This window comes from Accipiter gentilis, chromosome 18, assembly GCF_929443795.1.
Source record: "Accipiter gentilis chromosome 18, bAccGen1.1, whole genome shotgun sequence".
Classification (NCBI taxonomy): Eukaryota; Metazoa; Chordata; class Aves; order Accipitriformes; family Accipitridae; genus Astur; species Astur gentilis.
Genome location: NC_064897.1, coordinates 18627402 through 18645347, shown reverse-complemented (window position 1 = coordinate 18645347; position 17946 = coordinate 18627402). Strand labels below are relative to the sequence as shown.

The 17946-nt window shown below is 44.3% G+C and overlaps 1 protein-coding gene across 1 annotated transcript in view; it reads right to left on the bottom strand.

The window, feature by feature from the left end:
- Nucleotides 1–11446, bottom strand: part of FGD4 (FYVE, RhoGEF and PH domain containing 4) — a 112172-nt gene extending 100726 nt beyond the window's left edge. The window contains exon 1 of the mRNA XM_049821665.1: nucleotides 11394–11446. The gene's annotated coding sequence lies outside the window, so the exon portion shown is untranslated. The remainder of the gene's footprint in view (nucleotides 1–11393) is intronic.
- Between the last annotated feature and the right edge of the window lie 6500 nt (nucleotides 11447–17946).

Here is a 17946-nt window from a genome sequence, read left to right as displayed (position 1 = left end):
GGGAAGAAGACAGTACATTCCACACAAAAACATAGATGATTTGCTTCTATTTACTTGAATATGTCATTCAAGAGCTTATGGTAAAAATGGAGGTAGTTCTTCATTAGCACAGGATTACCCAGTTTTACTCTATGCAGCTTGTTAGCAGCTGCTGTAAAGCAGTTCAGAAGTTTTCATTTAAAGTTTAACATGCTTACCAGCTATCAGAATTCTCCTGCCTTCTCTCAATGTAAGCCCACACACCAAGAAAAATAAAAAAGAAAAAAATCCTTAGGATAAAGAGTCCTTTCAGCACCATGCAGTCAGCTTGCAGTCCTCTCTCCTCACTTCCAGTTACTAAATAGCTTCTGCTTTTCTAACCCCTTGTGTACCATACCTGGAAAAACCCCTTATCAGAAAGCCAAGTCTGCTTCTACACCCTGAGCCACTGTAAACATTGTATTTTAACTTCAAACAACCTGCCCTTCCATATGTACCAAAAAAAAATTTTAAAATGCAACTGTAGTACTTCAGACACCTCAGCTCTGTGTATTTCAGTTTCCAGCTCTACTAGCCTTACTCACATTTAGTGTTGCCTGTCATCTCACCAACTATAATAAGCATGCAGTCCTTGTCAATCTTAGCAAGGATGATTATATTCTCACTTTTCATATGTAAAAAGCATTTTTGTTTCCTGAAACTAAAGCTAACATTTGACAGCAAACAGCTACTTTATTTAATTTCTTGAGGGAGCAAAAATACTTAAGAGAAATTCCTCCATTTCCATCCCAAACTATAGATTCAGAGTAGTATGTGGGCACAAAGGCAGCCCAAATATTAGCGACATGAAGGACTACTTCAGAATGAACATATGGGAAGCAGAGAGAGGCAGAAGTGGGTTTTTTCTTTCAATACGTACTTTTGTACTAGCAAACAGAGCTCAGCAGAGCAGTGTGGAAAATAGAAGACTAAATATATGCACTCCCATAGTCTTCACAGAGCACAAGTAATCTACTTCTGCTCAGGTCTCTACTCTCCTTCCCTGGAACAAAAGGAAGGATATAGTGAAAGATTTAGGTGTTTGGTGTGAGCTTTGGTGTGAGCAATAGCACTCTATGCCACAGGGCAGCAGAGGGAATTGGATTTTTTTTTTTTACCTGCAGCAAACTCTCTCCAAAATGTCACTAATAGAGAATTTCTGTAATTTTTTCCTGATCTGTATGTAGAGTATAACAAGAACCTCCAGGCCAAAGGAAACAATTGGAAAGCCTGGTGCTGCAAAGGGGCACTTATGACATTTGCTGGGCCCGAACAACATAACTTGAATTTTTATTTGCAGTGCTTTATAGTTGCTTCTCTGCAAGTGAGGGTTTGGATTCTGTAACTTCACCATATTTGAGTGTTCATTACATCATGCCTAGACACATTAACTGGAAAAGAGTTATGTTAAACTGCTGTGCCCCAGAGCCGTTGCCCACGCAGATCAAGCAGCTTACTAACCCAGTCTTCCAGACACTGGCCATTTTTCTCTGTCAGCTTTAAAACCACTTTCCTTTTTGAAAGGACTATCTAAATATTCTCTCAGAAAACTATAGTGAATGTCATGATTTTTAGAGAATAAGAGTCTGAATTATTTGTATCAAAGAAGTTTTAGAAGACTGTGAAGTCTTTCTGATGTCTCACGTAAGACGATCATGGTCCTTCTCACAGCTGTCAAATACCACATGCTACTTCAGACAAACGCTGACCATGTATGCCTTGACCCCAGCAGAACAGAAGCAATCAATACGGACTTGGCAAATGCTTTTAAACATCACTCTTTAACCCTGTGAGGAAAATGTAGGGATTGGCGCTCGGAAGATCTCGCGATGTACGGAAAGAGAAGGGTTAAGGGAGGCGGGATGACCGACAGACAGTATATAAGGGCATGACGCAGTTGAATAAACGCCATTTGCAGCATCCTCATATTGGTGTCAGTGCTCTGTGGCCCAGGGTATGGTGGACCCTGTGCCGAGTCCCACGGGGTGATCAGACGAATGTCTACAGGAAAAAAAGTAATCTGACAATTTGAGATGCATGAGACACCCTTAGAAATACTCTACAGTTTCCTAAATGATGTAAATATTTAAAGCACTGAATCATAAGACATGCACACCATTACCTAATCCTTTTTTCCCCCCCTTTTTCATTTAGAACCTATCACCTTCCTATCTCAATATTTTCTGTAAGTTACATGAGGCACAAAAAATGATTAAGATTAGTTTTAATCAGGATCCAGTCCACACAACTGCTGAATGGCATTTAGGAAATAACAAAGAGGACATAGTATTCACGGTGGTAAGACAACATGTTATGTACCACATTCCAACATCCTGATATTACTCAGATTTTTAAATGGTAAGCCTACTCTTCTATTGCAGCTCAACTGCATTTGCTGAAAACAACCAAAAAAACCCCCACATAAGACTAGCTAACTACACAGTTGGTATCAGCCACATGAGAAAAGCAGAAATTATACTGTTAAAAGTTACCAGTTGTTGAAACCACAAAGTAATAATTCTCCACAGTTAGGATGAACAGACACTTGTTTGTTTAAGCTCTATCAAAATCCTTGGAAGAGGTAACTCATTTGAGTTTTGAAGTTCCTTTAAAGTCCGTATTAATACACACAATGTTAATAACGTTCTCATTTATATGAGCAAAATCTTTTAATATATCCTGTGCACAAGCAGTCTTTATACAGAAAATAAATAAGATAAACACTTAAAGGGACAATTCTCCACACTTAAGTTGAATGCCAAGGGCAGCCCACGCCAATACTAGCCAGGTCTCTTGCTGGCTACACACAGCATTTAGGATGGACTTTCTTCTCCCTCTTTGATTGCGTGTCAGGAATGTTATTCTGAAGATGCCCTGTGTGCTTGATACAGGACAGGGAAAGGATATAAGGAAGTTTAGAAATAGACTATGTGCACAACCAGCCACTTGGGTTGTTGCGTTTTGACTCGATTGCATCTTTCCATTCAAGCTCACCACAAAAGCCACCGTAGAGCACTATGGCAATTACCTCCTGCGACCCGACCTAGCTTGGCAGTCTCTAAACTGCGTGTGAACAGCCAGCTTGGGCATTAGCATGCCCTTCATTTGTAAACCTGGTTGGCGTATTTGTCCTCTGGATAACATAGGGACTAATAAGTTATAAAGAACACTGTTTACTGCATTATCATGCATAACTCAAGAGAGTGTGAAGGTAATTACAAAGCAACAGTTGGGTCATATTACCAGAACTTGATGAAAGTCAATTTAAGATTCTGCGTTAAACACCACTCAATTTTATAAAATGGAAAATTACTTTTAGTAGTAAATAGATGCAACTTGCTTTCAAATTTAAAATGCATCTTACTAAAATTCACATAGTTCTACATTTAGAATTAAAATAAGCCAAAGCACAAATGCTGAATAATTTTATGCACTGATTGCAATTCTCATTTTATTGTATATACTACAAAAATCAGGTGTTTTGCAAAGCCTCCCCTAGAGCCACATTTTCACTGGAGAATTTCCAAGCTTTTGTTTTAAAGACATAAAAGCCCTCTTTTTAAAGAATTAATAAGTTACCATCTTTCAAAGGGCAAATAAAAAGGATCCCCAAGAACTCTTGAAAACCATCCTCACGTGCCTGTCATCCCGCCTAACTTTCTTGAATGCTATAGTACTGCTAGCCCATAGGAGAACAGTTGAAATACAAAAGGATCGTACCTTCAGAGATGTAATGTAATTTCTTAATGATGAGAGTTAGTGTCAGACTGAATGAAAAGGAATGTACAGTACGCTTGTATTAAGGCAGGGACATTTTGGTGAGAGTCAACTGAAGGAAGGGCTAGCAGTATAATTGCATAAAACTGAAAAAAATTTCAGTTCTATCAAAAACAATTTATTTCTTCTGTATCAGTGACTTTGTTTTCATTCTTAAATCACCAATTCTGAAGATGAACGTAATTAGCCAGTAAGTTTCATTTCCTAACTCAGTTACTGATGTTAATACAAATAACACATACATTAATATTCAATTAAGAAACTGAAGTATCACAGACAAGATAGCGAATGGTGGTACGTGAGAGCGAAGAGGAAGAACATTCTAATTACTAACTGCAAGAAGCTGTCATCAAGCCCTTCTGACACAGGACAAAACATTTAAAAAGAAACTCATCTCCAAATATTATTTGCTTTAACAATTTTACAGTTCAGGTAATTTCGGGGGGGGGGGGTGGGGGGGGGGGGGATTAAGTCTGCTGTAGACCCTAACTTTGATTATTTTATTCAAAACTCCTGTTTCCCCGTGGAAGAGAACCTAGGAGTCTGAAACAGCTTAAGCAACTGAATGCCCCAGCGTCCTCAGCAGATAAAGGCTACCAATACAACCCTTCAGTAAATAAATAAAAAGTCACCCTACCCTGGCGCACTAGCTGCACCTTAACGACTCGACAGTCTCCGCAAGGTGCCGCGGCCGGTCGGGTCAGGATCCTGAGCCAGAAGCCGAAGCAGCAGCCCGGAGCTCCGCGCCCTCTCCCTCCCTCTCCTACCTCCAGAAGCCACCGGGCACGGGCAGGAGGGTCCGCTCTCAAGCTTTCCAGACCGAGGCCTCTCACGCTTCACAGACACGGAAGACGTACCAAAGACGCAGCGAGAAACTTCTCTATCGGCTTTTGCTTCGAGTGCCGCGAAGTCCCCAAAGGGATCGCACAGAAGCCCCACCAAGAGCCCGCCGGCCCAGAGGCAGGGTGCAGCACTACAGCAGGGCCTCGGGCAGCGGCCCCCGCACCATGGCGCTGGCGCCCGGGGCAGCCGAGGCCCCGCGGGTGTCACGTACGGGGGAGCCGGACGGCGGTACAACGTAATCCTACAGCTACGAGGCTGGGTGCCCTTACGGCAGCTGGAAGTCCCCACCGTGAGGGCTCGGTCACAACAGCAACCAACAGAACCAAAAGCCTGGCACAGAAACATCACCTGCTCAACTAATAAAAAGCCAAATCTTTAAAAAGGCCAGAAGAAATCCGGCCACTGGATCAGCCAGGATTATTTTTAATCGTCGGTCACCATCTTCTCTCCCCGATCTCACCTACATCTGGGCACACAAGCACCTGTTTGAGAGGGAGGGCAAGTGCCTGCAGTGACTCTCCAGGGGAAGGCTAGACCTGTAAGTCAGCTGCATCATCATCCCTGCCGCAAGACAGCGTTTGTTCAGAAGTCAGGAATAAATCACAGGATTCCACATCTCACATTACAGCTCCACCACGTTTTTCCTTCTTTGCAGGCAATTTAACTTATCTTACATTAAGAGCTGTGATGCGCTTAGCATTAATACTAAGTAACACTGTTTCATTGCTCTGCCCTACCTTCTACTGAGTGTCTTTTGCCTCCAATTTTAATCCATTTTATGCTCCATTTTACTGAGTTTCTGTGTAATCAGAGGCGTCAAATTGCTCTGAAACTCATTAAAAATATATTTCTTTACATGTCTGGCTTTGCAGACTACTGTAGCAGTTTAGGTTTTTTCCCCTTCTTCCTTTGCTCATTTCCCTGTATCTTCTGATACCGCCTTACTGCCATGTATTTGTGCGCTGGGACCACATCTTGATTTTTAACTTGGTTCATCAACATTTCAAAGCCCCATCCTCCCTTCCCTACATTAGTTTCAAAAGTAATTTCTTCTGCTAAAGCCATCTCTCTTAAAATGCTACTTCCAAGGCAGCTAGTTGAAGAAACCACTAAAAATTCCCCTTTCAATTTCCTCCTTTTACTTGCTTGGGTTATTGACAAAACTACTGCTCTGGGGATACCCTCTCTAAACAGAATTCTCTCTCCCCTCGTCAGAAGTACAGGAGTTTGTTGATAACGGCCTGAATATATCGAGCTGTCCACAGCTACACATTTGATTAAAATGTTTTGACCATCAAGAGCTGGAGGCAAAGTTTATTAATAGATTTAACATGATGGAAGGGATCACTGTGATCATCTAAGTGTAACTATTCATCCTGGATCACCTTCTGTTCAGGAGAGATATTACATACAATATCCCATACTGGAACAGAAAGTCATTTTTTCCCCCTCATACAAACAGGAGTCTCAGCTACAAGATTCGCAGTCAGTAATTTGATTAAAATGTTGAACTGACAATAACATTTTAAAGAAAATCTAGCCAGCATTAACGGAGCTAGAGGGAAAAGCCCACAAGTATCTTATTTTAAAATTTGCTTGCTTCGTATTTTTCCTTTCCCTCTGACAACTCCTTCATCCTGGGAAAATAATTTGTCTTACACAGCAAATGCGTAACACTACTTTAAGACATAACAGTGCAAAATACAGCAGTTGGAGTGCTTTATCACAGATCACACTGTACCCAAGACATACCGACAAACAGCATCAAATACTGCCCAGTTATGAACGGGATTTTGACTGAAATGCTGGGAGATGAGATAGTTCCTCACCATGACTTAAGAACTGGGTGAAAAGTCTGACCGCTGCAGTTTTAAGCAGCACAGGTACTGACAGAAAAGGGACAAAATAATAGCCAAGGGCAAATAATTTTTTTTTTTTTTTTTTTTTAAATAAACAGCTGCTTTTCTCAGTATTCGTGTTTTACTGGCCGCCCAAAAGTAACACATTCCTCAAGCAAGCTTTCCTTTTCCAATTCAGAAATCTCCCAACTGTATTTGTTACTTTATCTGCAAAAGCAACCTGCTCCTGTGATTTTTGTACAGCAAACTAATTTGTATTTTGTGTGCAAACTACTGCTTTCCCAATTTCAACTATGCCTAAAACCATTTCAGGAATGGCATTTACCAGCACCTCTGCAATTCTGCCCTCTTGGTATATTCGAAAGAGGTCTCTCCAACAAGGAGCAGACTTATGTTATTTTCGGCAAATCCACGTCAAATTGTAACTCTTCTTTGAAACCCCTTGTGTATTGTCACTAATAAGTCAAGCAACGAATACAAATTCTAATTTATTTAGGGAAATCGCCATGCTGATCACCAGGAAGTCAGTATTACAAGACCAACAACAATTACTGGGTAAAGTAGACATTGTTAGGCAAGGGCTAAATAAACACACCAAGCCAACCCAAGATACACGTATAAGTGACTTCAGTCTTGGATAGTCTATGAACCAAACAGTACACTCTTACTGGCTTTAAAGGGATTATTTTGATCCTAAATATTTGAAGGAGAAGTGGGGGAAGAAGGGAATAAGAAAACATTATAATTCCTGGCACTTTCATGTAACACATTCGCTTCAATGAGAGGCACATGGGATTAATTTGGCCCACAGAAACAGGAAGCGCTCTAATAACAGACAGGAAAATGTATTTTCACGCAAGGTCTGCATAAGGCAATTTTTTATACTTTACTTTCCCTCATTTTTGAAGGGAGAGGAATATTTTGAAGCAGTTTCCTATATATTCATCTTCCTCTCTCAGCATTTTTAAGTATCAGCCCTCCTTAACAGATCTCAGCTTCAGAAAAATTTCAAAACCCCTGCATTCACCAGAAACGCATGTAAGGCAATCAGTTCTCTTTCGCAGTGGTCTCTAATGCATCTACAGATTCAAATCACTAATTAGCCCTAATGATCATATCGATTTTCCCTGAGCACACTGTACAGGAACAAAATTTTCAATCACTCCACACCAGTCAACAAAATGCAGCGGGTAACACAAAGCCAGAAGCAAGGAGAATCATAGTCCAAAGTTAATTATTTTCAAAAATAAAACAAAAACAACAACAAAAACTATCAGGCAGGGCATAGTTGTTGTTCTAGCTTTTAAAGAATAAACGCCTGAACAATAAAGACATTTTTCATAGACTAGAACAGCATGCTATTAGAGTGTCACTTAGTTATCTCCCACTGCAAGATGGAAACCCAAAAGACTACTGAAGTTTTGTTAACATAATCCCATAAAATCATATCCATTTAACAGGCAGAGATACAGCAGTAGCAGCAGGGAACTATTTTTTTTTTTTTTTTTTCCTGTCAGTGTTTGCAGACACCTTGCTGCAGTGAATGCTGTCCTGAATGCAAATTACCTCTGCTCCCTAAGAGGCACACTGCAATGTCTGAGACTGCCAATATACAGTACAATGCCAGCAGACTTATATTTAGGAACAAGGGAACAGAAGAAAACAGTCCAGAAAGAGTATAAATTCGTATTTAAGTGAACAAAGCCAAGGAACCAGTGCAAGATTTGAATGGCACAAAAGTTAACCTAGTCTTTGTGCAGCAAGGACAGAGGTGACTGTACTGATGGCAGGAATGTTATTTCTTGTTATGAAAGTGAGTTACTGTGTCCTTGTGTTCTGAGCTATCTAAATCAAGTTGACTAAGTGGAGATACAACCTCCTAGGATAGCTTAATCCCATGCAGAATCAAAGTAGTGCCACGCTCACACCTTGCAGAGCTCTTGGCTTGTGAAAGGTGCTGAACAAGCAAGCAGCAGCCTACACCTGCTTCTTGGCAGATAGCTAATTCTGAGTTAACATGCATTCATGCATTTGAAGTAAAGATTTGTTAGAGTTACTATCAACTCCGAATTCTAATTTAGCAGAAAAAACAGACACCAAATCCACATTAGTTATTCCCTTCAAAACCAGATTATTAATCATGCTACTCCACTGAACGCTTTTCTCTAAACTGTCTCCCGGTATTAGCCATTTCAAAGTATCTCTGAAGATTCAAGCACTCTTTTGTCCAAAACATTAATTTAATGTTAACTTCTAATAGGAAATAATTTTTGCTTTGTCCTGTAAGCAGTTAAACACACCAAGCTTTTTCAAACTCAAATGTTAACAAAATTCAATTGCAATTTTGCATGACAATGAACCTGAATGACTCGGACTACAGGATGTTGAAGAGCAGAAAGATTTTTCTCCTAGAAGTCAGAAACTTAGATTGCAATGCACAACAAAAGACTGATGCTGTAACAGACACCCTAAGTAGCCCACTTCAACATTAGAAATGTTTTCAAACACCACCAAGAATGGAAACACTCCCTGATCTTCTGCCTCCCAGCATAGAAAACCTGCGATATTCCCTACTTCATCAGGCCAGTGTCAAAGGCTGCAAGGAAACTATTGAGTGTACAGGAATTATAACAGGTCTTTAGTCTTTGCACTAATTAACACCGAATTTACTAGTCTGAGAAGAGTTCTGATATGCCCACCATATAAATAATCCAGATTTTCTCTGATGCATTTATAAGCAAACATGGCTCACGGTAACACATCTAGTTTCTCCAGTTGCTTTCCAGATACAGATCTGAGACAATTGCCAGTGTCCTGCCCCCAAGCAGTAACTTAAGCAAACGGCATATTTCACAACACTTGGCAGAGACAAGGACTGGAGATGTGTGGGCTACACTAACTCCTCCTTTCCCCTAAGGTTTTCAAGGGGGTCAAAGCCATCCTCCTGCATTAGAAAAACCCTTTAAAATCCAGTTAGCATTTTGTAAGCCAGAAGAGTGTAAACACCTGCGCTTTTTTTTTTTTTTAAATAGGAGAAAGAACACACCCAGCTTTATGTTGCACTGGGGGATTAAAGTTTATACTTGCAGAATCAAGGCAGTCTGATCACCTTTTGTCAGCAGCAGAAGCAAGTGCAGTCGCATTCTGACTACAAAGAAAAGAGAGGGAGACTATGAAGCTATCCTGGGATCATAGGATGCTGGACCACACGCCGCAGTGGCCACTGCCAACAGGAGGAGCAGATAGGGAGCCAAAGTCCCACTAAAAGAAAAGAAATTGTATATGCAAGGTTTCTTCACCTCATTTTCTAGGAGAAATGGAGTACGAATGAAAAAAAAAAGAGGACTTACATACCTACGCAAGAAAAGCCTAAAATCATCACCGAGTCTTCCTTTTATTTCCCACATCTTTGGGATTCATTTCCTTATGTTAATTTTCTGAGTTTTTCATACTGCAATCATATTTAGCAACCATGATGCACGAAAGTACTATGAAGCTGGTTATTGCAGCGCAGGGACATTTGAGAAGCAGCACGTTGCTCTCGTCACAGCCCTTACAACCTTCCTGCCATCCAAAAGCCACAAGAAGAATGATCACACTGAAAAGGTATGCATCACACATACGTTTAGTAAATAAAAGTCACCCCGTGGAGGGTGAAAAGAGCAACAATAAAAGACTGTGGATGAGTATGAAACTGTTAAAACCACAGGGTTCCTATTGTTAGCGTACCTCTGTTAGAGGAGGATGAAATCCATTAAGTCTGCATTCTACAAATACAACTGCCAATTCCTCTTTTCTGATGTAAACATGCAAGTAAAGCCTTGGGGGGGGGGGGGGGAAATCCCACCAATAAAAAATTGTGGATTCAGGCGCTTATCTGTAAGTCACTACACATTAAAGCTAAAGCAAAGCACACTATGAACAGCACTGTGACAGTCTGTTCTTATCTGTGTTAAATTAGCAGGCCTCGTGCCGGGGAATGGGTGAAAAGACACTCCCCAAGCAAAACAGCCCATCCCTTATATTTGACATGTTGTCATCCCCAACAATACAACAAGTGTATGTCAGAGATTTCAAGCTTTATTTCGTCAACTTTGCCCTTCCACATCCATAAAACCAAGCCCCCGTGACAACGCAAGCACGAGCACAGGACTTCACACCCGCTGTCACACCACAGAGTCGCCGGGTTTAGACACAGAAATGGGCGTGTGCGTTAACTTGCTCACAAGCAATAACCTTCCGAAGTCTGGAGTTCACGACAGCTTGTTTTTACAGCACGGCCAAGGTAACACAGATAACCAGCCTAAGCTGCAGCGCTGCGCTGATGGGGCAGCAGCCGCCTCCTGAAGCGTAACGTGTCAAACGGGTCCAACGCGGGTTCGTCGCTGAGGGGGGGGGGCAGGCGTGAGGGACGGGTCTGTCAGGGGAGGGAGACTGCTCCCCTGCCAGTCTGAGGGCTGCCCAAAACACAACTTGAGAACGTTTCGTGCCGAGATGGGGGCTGAGGGTACGAGCGGAGCTCCGGCTACCCCCCGCCCCAGCTCAGCCCCTCCGAGAAGCGGCTCCGCAGCCGCCCCGGCCGCCGGCGGGGGCACCGGTGCAAGCCCTCACCTTCGCCGCAACGGGCACGCACGGCCGAAGTTAATTAAGCCAGCCTCCCCCCCCCCCCCGGCTCTGAGGAGGAAACACCACCTTCCATTTATACAAACCGCCCGCCGCCGGGCGAACAGGCGGAGGAAGCCCGCGGGAGTCAGCCCGCACCGAACCCAGGACGGCAGGACGGCGCTGCCGCCTTCCCCGCTCCCCCCGGGGCAAGCCGGCCCCGGGTCCCGTCCCGTCCCCCCCCCCCCCCCCCTCTCGCAGCGCTGCGGCCGAAGGAACCGTTGGGGCCGTTACCTGCGGGCGTCCTCCGGGCGGGGGGCCCCGCGGGCCGGGTGGGCGCTGCTCCGCTGGAGGCGGCGGGGCTGGATTTCCTGCGGATAGCCGCCCGCCTGAAGTGCGCGCCCTCGGCTCCGCTCATCCTCGGGGCGGGGGGGGGGGGGGGGGGGAGAGACAGAGTAAGAGAGAAGCCGCGGGGTCCTGGGCGCCCCTCCTCAACCCGGGGCCGGCACAGCCCCGAGGGCAGCGCCGCCCTCCCGCGCCGCAGCCGGCCCCTCACCTGCCCGCCGCTCCCCGCCCCTTCCCTCCCCCGCCAGCACCTTGCCCGGCCGCCTCCTCCCGCCGCCCCGACCGGACCGGACCGGACCAGACCAGACCGGAGCGGCGCGGCAACTTCCCCGCTCCGGACACCCGCGGCGCAAGTTCCCCCCCCCCCCGCCCCGGGCGGGCGCCGCACCTGCTCTGCTTCCTCCCGGCCGGTGCTGAGCCGCCCCGGCCCCGGCTCCGGCCCTGAGGGCGCCTGGGCCCGCGGGTAACCCCGCCGCGCCCCGCTCGGGGACAGCCCCACCGCCTTCGTGCCCGGCCGCCTCTCAGCGCTCGCCTCCGAAGAGCCGTCCCTGGAAGGGGAGGCCCCATTCCTGTGAGATTTATCAGTGTCCGTAGAAGAAGTTGGCCGTATTGCGGTCCTCCTCTTCCAAGGAGAAAACTCAAAGGCGTCCGAGTCCTAGCACTTAGTGAGTTTTGATGCCAGGAACCGAGCTGCAATACTTGCATCAGTAGTACTTCCAGCCAAAATGGTTCATTCAGGCCAAAGCTGCTGACTCCCTCTCTAAATTTTAATCAACGTTAACTGAGAAAGGCAACTGGAACACTGTGCTGCCGAGAGACCTGAGATGAGGTTCATTGGTACAGAACAGTGTCTGAAAGCATCTATTTACCTGCTTAACTGAGACATGATGATCAGAGGCAGAACATCTCCACCTGTGCCACCGTGGGAGTGGGAAACAGCAGTCCGTGGTAGCCAGGGTGAGAGCTTTTGAGTCTCTCGGGGAGCTCGCTGTGGTGCGCTAAGAGGCAAAGCAGTTGCAAAGTGGTGCCCCCACTATACAGGGATTTCCTGGGCTTTGGAAACCCCGAGTTTTGGGGCTTCTTTAAAAGATGGTCTCCTGTTTTGTAACAGGCTGCCTCGTTTGCCATCAGCCGTACTTGGAGGATCTCCTCAAAAAAAGAGAGGGAGTGCAGTCAGCTACACTGCAGGTATGTTCTCCCTTTGGCAATGGTCCAACACAACCTTTAGCTGCCAGGAAGCCCATGAATTGCTGGGGCTTGGAAGAATATTCTGGTGAAATACCTCTCTGCACTTGCCTTCCTCTTATGGCTTTTTTTGGCCACTGTCAGAGACGAGACGTGAACAAGAGAGACCTTTCATTTGACCCATACAGCTGCTCTTACATCTTCAGTAGTAAGATTTTTATGGACTGCTCAGGCAAACCGCTGACTTTGCAACTTCCTTGTCTCCTGAGGGACGAGAATACCCGTCGTCAGCACCCACAGAGTCACGCGTGTAACACGGCCACATCTGCACAGGGGAACTACGTGACGGGGCATCACCTTCCTCCAGAGACCTGTGCTACAGCGTGAGGCTCCTGCTGAGTCCTTTCCAGCGGGCTTTCTTGGCGTGCAGGACCCGCCAGTATCACACCCCCTCCTGATGTCAGGGGACCACCCGTGTGAAGCACCAGCCGTGTCTGACCCACGGGAGGCACGGCAGCACAGGGGGGCCGTTGCGGTGGTGGTCCCCACACCACATATGCAGCAGCAAAGGATCATAAGGTGGAAGTCAAATGAGTGGCTCTTCTGCTTTCAGTGTTAGAGAGCTGGTCAGCAGTGAGCACGGGGCGGGGGAACCGGTGCAGCTGGGACATCTGCCACCACATGCCAAGGACCTCATTTTTTTGGTCTCTTTGTGAAATCATTCTCTTCCAGAAGACGGCTGATATCTTACAGCCTCCCCTTTCATTTCCCACTAAAACTGAGGCAGTCAGATCACCTCCTGGATTTTATTTGTGTGCTTGCAATTGCAAACATTAGGTTCTACTTTTGCAAAATACAAAAAAAGCAGTAACTCAGAGATATAAGACTGATTTATTTCCTGACTTCAGTCACCTGACCTGGGATGGGCATATGGAGATTAATATACTTATGTTATGAAAAGCACTAGTACCTGCTGACTTCATTGCAACAGCTCGAGATTCTTGTAAATTTTAGCTACGTTTAGTTCATGGATGTGTACCACGGATCGATCATTAACTTATTCAGATAAAAATCTTCTTCTGGAACACTGGTGCGCATTTAAATCATCCTATGCACTCAGACCAATTCTAGTACTGAGTAATCTTTAGTATTACCAATTTTAACAAGGAGAGAGCGAGAGAGGTGGAGAACCTCTTATTAATAATTCTCAAAGCACTTCACCATGGAGGAAGTATCAGCCTCTCTTGACAGGGCAAGAAAATGAGGTAACACAGGGCAAAGTGATTTGTTCAAAGTTGTCCAAGATGTCAATACAGTAGTAAAATACAAATTGTTAGCTTATGGGAATGAAAATAAGATTGAAAGTAGAAGGCCTTTCCCTGTTTCTCTTATAGGTGGTAACTTAACCGAGATTAACCCAAATATTGGCCGATTGCTCAACGGCCAATCTTTAGCCAGGCACAATTATCACCTATTACTGAACTTTGTACTTGCTTCTTTAAACCTGGAGCTCTGCTTCTGGAAAGAAAACAGCTAAGGAAGCAAGGGCAAATGCGCACAACCCACAAATCCCAACCAAAGGGTAGGAACTATGTTAATTTTGTTTTCTGTGATGTTATCAGTGAGCAGCAACTTATTACAATGTCCTTCTGGAAAATAAAGGTCACCTCAGAAAAAAGAATTGTGACAACTCTGTGGCATCAGGAGATTGGTCACAAAAGCTCATTTTCTTGAGAAAATCCTCCTGAGTCACACTGATGTATTTAAAGCAGCGAGGTGACAGCCTGTGATAGAAGAAATTCACACAGTCAGTAAATTCATGGTAACTGTAGAGCATTTGTACACTGCAGTGCAGTACGGGTTTCTCAGAGTAGCTTATTGTCCCTTTCTTTTCAGTTAGTTACAGCACAGACCTGGAGCAGCTGGTTCAAGCTGGCTCTGAACTGCTGCACACCAGCAATGGGGCCGTTCTGCCTGCTTTAACAGGGTAACAGCCGTCCGCCCCTTCTGGCATGCCCTTCCTCCTTTTTTATGTACTGCTCTCAATCTCTCTTGTTCCCCATCTCCAGGGAGAGACAGAGAGTCTTTTTGGCAATGTCAGCAAGAAGATAAACATTTTTCTAAGTGTAAAAAGTCAATCTGAGAGAGATATTCTCTTGGAAAATATCACCCTAAATGATTAAAAATTTAGTGTAATAACTGGAGAAGGGATCCAAGAACAGAAAAATAAGCTTAAACATAGACAGTGCTGCCAATACTGCTTAAAATATATAAAGGTCAGAAAATGACACTACTTAAATAAAAGCCTTGCAGCATACCTCCCACCCGAGGTGAAGTGCAGGAAGAGTTAGTTACATACCCCCCTGTTGTATGGTAACTGAGGTAACCAGTGAGCCACAGCTAACCCCTTCAAGTGTGGGCAATAGCTGGGCCATCTGGCTCTAAAGCTCTCTGTGGAGGTGGTGAGAAATGCAGTGGTGGAGACTTGATTTAATTATACCTATCTGCATGCGGGAGGAACAACAGGAACCCTATGGCAGTGCACAGGTGTAGAAGGAAGGCAAGGACAGCTGGCAAGGTTTAGCCTTAAGAAAAAGTTGAAAGAGTGCTTCTGGCATGTGAAAGGCTTGCAAGCTCTCATCTCATGCTGCTGGAGCCCCAGAGGGAAACAGAATTTTATAAGCAATCTTTGTTTAGTTTGTGAGAAAACAAATGCTTCACTTTGTATGTAAACCATTGTTCCTCCAGTAAACCTCTTTGTATTAACCTTTTCTTCTCCTAATGGGAGCAGCCTTCAGAAGACTTGATTTTGACTAATTCCTTGAGTGAGACTCTTTCAGTTATTGCCTTTGGTCAAGTTTCTTTACTTCTGCTGGAGCTTAACTTTATTTTCTTCTCAGTTACATGATAAATCTGTTCCTGGATTCAGTTTATGGCCCCTAGCTTTTGATTCCTCTGAGTACTACCTTGTGCTGTAGCCCACAGTAAATCTGTGGGGTAACATTTTTAGAGCATTAATCTACGGGACCCTGAGAAAGAAGATGCACAAACTCAGCACCTAACAAAAATACATGTATAAATGTTTCTAAACATTACAAACATTAGCTTCTTTAGAGTAGCTTATTTAGAGCTAACTTGGACAGTTAGACCTTCTCTGACATCTGACAGAAAAATGCCATTCTCTGTTAGGTATGTAAATCCAAATAAAAACTAAAATTAAAATGCAGCTTATATTATAGAAAATCCATACGCAGCTAACCAAGCCAAGTCCTGCCTAAGTTAGGGTACAGCTCATCATACATTTTGAATCTTCTGTGAACTGCACGTGGTATAACCCACAAACCAGTTCAGCCAGCAGGGAAGTATAATGAACAACAAGAACCGATATAGCAAAAGATAGAGTAGGATACTAATTAGAGAAGAATCTCACTCATCTCAGGCCCTCATGCACATTCCCAATGAAAAGTCTCTTCTGATGGCAGCAGCAGTTACAATGCACAAAGCAACTGCAGTGTGTGCAACAGAGATACGCAGAGTAAGCAAGCAAATGCGAGGCAGATACTTAACCTCAGTTAAATCAGCAGGCAAACACGGAATCCAGCATTCAAAGACATAATATGACTTTCAGCCTGAGGCTGGAGGCTGGCTTCTTACCCTGGGGAGCGGCTTACATGGATGAGAGCGACTCAAGCCTGATGGTTTTTCCTTGTGCAGTGTGTGTGTCAGAACAGGGTGGGGACCCTGAATTTATAGCATTATGCTGGCTTACACCAACAAATACACCCAGCTCTTCCATTGTTTACTCCCCATTGAAAAGTCTAGAACTCACCATATCTTAGGAATGGCTTTACTTCCCCGTCAGAAGGAGCTGCAGGGTCAACAGTGTGAATTATGAGTCAAACATCAGAAGTAACTCATCAGAAGAAGGGATTAGACCAATCCTAGGTATTAACTGCTGGAACAAAAAAGGATGGGTGGGTAGGTAGCCCTCAGAAGAAAATCCATGGCAGTTTTCTTTTCACCCAGATAATAATGCTTCTAATACAGATCTCTGTTCTGTCTTGCTTGACTGTGTAAGGGGGAACACTGTTACATTTTATTTGTTTCCCCCGTTGTCATTTTGGGCCATATCAAAGATAGTTTTGGGAACTACCCAGCAGCAGGTTTTGTCCACTTTCAGCCACTGTAATAAAGATTTTCTTCCTCTACCACACAGAAGACCACCAGATGAATGCTAACATGTAGGTCTGCAAGAAGAGCATTATAATAACCAAAGAAACATTCCTGCTACATACTGCCTTGATGTTAATTTCGTCTTACCCCTTTTTTGCTGCGCAGAATCGTTTTGTCTATTGCAAGCATATTCTTGGATTTTATTGAAATCATGTTGAGAGAAAGCTACCACACATATCCCTTAGTTTTACTGAAGGATTGCTGCTTAGAGGGAGCAATTGCTATTTAATCCATTTTGTTAGGTAAGTCTTGCAGAATGGCATTCATTTAACAAAGACTGATTGCTTTTAGAAGTCAGAATACTCTTCATTATCACCACCGCAGGTTAATGTAATATGTTTCCTACTATCCAATTAATGTCAGACATTTAGATACCATTAACAACAGTGCTTTGGCTTTGATTTGGATTAACTACAGGTGAAAGCAAACTTCTATAAGGTCGTGTTAGTAAAACAGAGAGAGGAAGCAAGCTATGCTCGAGAAAAATGTTCTACTCTCCTTCCATTTGTTCTTTCCTTCTGCAATGAAAGCCAACAGCCACTATGAAAAACAGCTTAAAAACCATGGTCTAAGCTCCCCATTTGAGACATTTTAGTGGACTCTGATTCCCAGGGCAGGAGTCACAACTCTTATAGGTGTACACCACATCCAAAATCAATAGTGTCTCTAGCTTTTTGCCAGATCAAGTTAAATTCACTGTTGAAAATTGTTTAAATTAGGCCCAGCTGCTCCTGATATGGCCCACAGGTGCTTTGTGGTCTAACGGGAAAATACATGCCAGCGAGATCTTTGGTGTGCTTTTCCCAGGGGCTGTTGAGGAGCTGGCGGTGGGCTGTGCTAATCTGCTGATGGTGGCAGCAGCCAGCTCCTCACCACCATCCCTTCTGGGCCCTGCAGCTTCTCCCTTTTCTCAGAGGGGCCTGCGCCTACTGAGGTGATGGGAAAGTTGGTAGTGACTCCTGGGGAAAAGATGCCAGCTTGTGTGGAAGGAGCTGGTGGCTGCTATGAGCTGTTCCTCTGGCATGCTCCCTACGCACGAGCTCCGGGAAGGGCTGCAAGGCCTTTGTCCGTGTAGAAATGTGCG